We start from the raw sequence: 810 nt of genomic DNA on the forward strand, positions 1-810 counted from the left end.
CCTTTCATTTTATCTATTCTCTCTTTGCCTTTTCCTGCCCGCCTTTCCGCTCCCCCCCCCCCCCCGGATTCATGGTTTCACGTCACGCGGGTGACGTGCCGACACACCAGGAGGCCCTTCTCACACGTGCGCGTGAACACGCAATCAACACGTTTATGAACTAGAAAGGGATCTGGTGTGACTTTGCTATTATTTCCCCTCCCCTCCTCCCCGCGCTGAGAATGAGTTTCCCCGGGCTCGTGTGCCCGCCTGGGAATCGGCTGCAGACGCCATGGCCCCGGGTCGACCACATGTTGCCCTGGGGTCCACCAGATGTCTCTGGCGAATTGGGGCCCTAGGGTGCTTGTGACGGTGTGGTCACTAGGTGTCGCTCTGGGCTCAGTATTCTTCCTTCTCGCTGTGACTTTGGTCTCTTTTTTCGAAATTTCTTTCTTTCTTCCTCTTTTGCCCTGTTTCCATTTTCCCTTCTTAATCTCTTTCTCTCTTTTTGTTGCTTTTTTTCCACGGCAGATGGGTGATGTGTGTGTGGAGGAAACGCGGCGTCAGGGAGAAGACACATCTCACACGTGCTCGGGAACACCCGATCGTCACGCTTCTGAGTACCGACCGATGGATCTGGTCCCGAATTTTTTAATAGTTTTCTCCTCTCTCTCTCTCTCTCCCTCTCCCCCCCTTCCTTCTCTTTCCTTTCTCTCCCTTCCTTTCTTTCTTTCTCTCGCTCTCTCGCTCTCGCTCTTCTTTTCTTTCTGACAGAGTCTCTCGTTCTGTTGCCCTGGCTAGAGTGCCATGGCGTCAGCCTAGCTCACAGCA

General features: G+C 53.5%; 1 pseudogene; it reads right to left on the minus strand.

Annotated features, from left to right (window-relative positions):
• Window positions 1-80: 80 nt before the first annotated feature.
• LOC138374048 (small nucleolar RNA U13) lies at window positions 81-172 on the minus strand (annotated as a pseudogene).
• Between the last annotated feature and the right edge of the window lie 638 nt (window positions 173-810).

The sequence above is a fragment of the Eulemur rufifrons genome, chromosome 23 (assembly GCF_041146395.1).
Source record: "Eulemur rufifrons isolate Redbay chromosome 23, OSU_ERuf_1, whole genome shotgun sequence".
Taxonomy (NCBI): domain Eukaryota; kingdom Metazoa; phylum Chordata; class Mammalia; order Primates; family Lemuridae; genus Eulemur; species Eulemur rufifrons.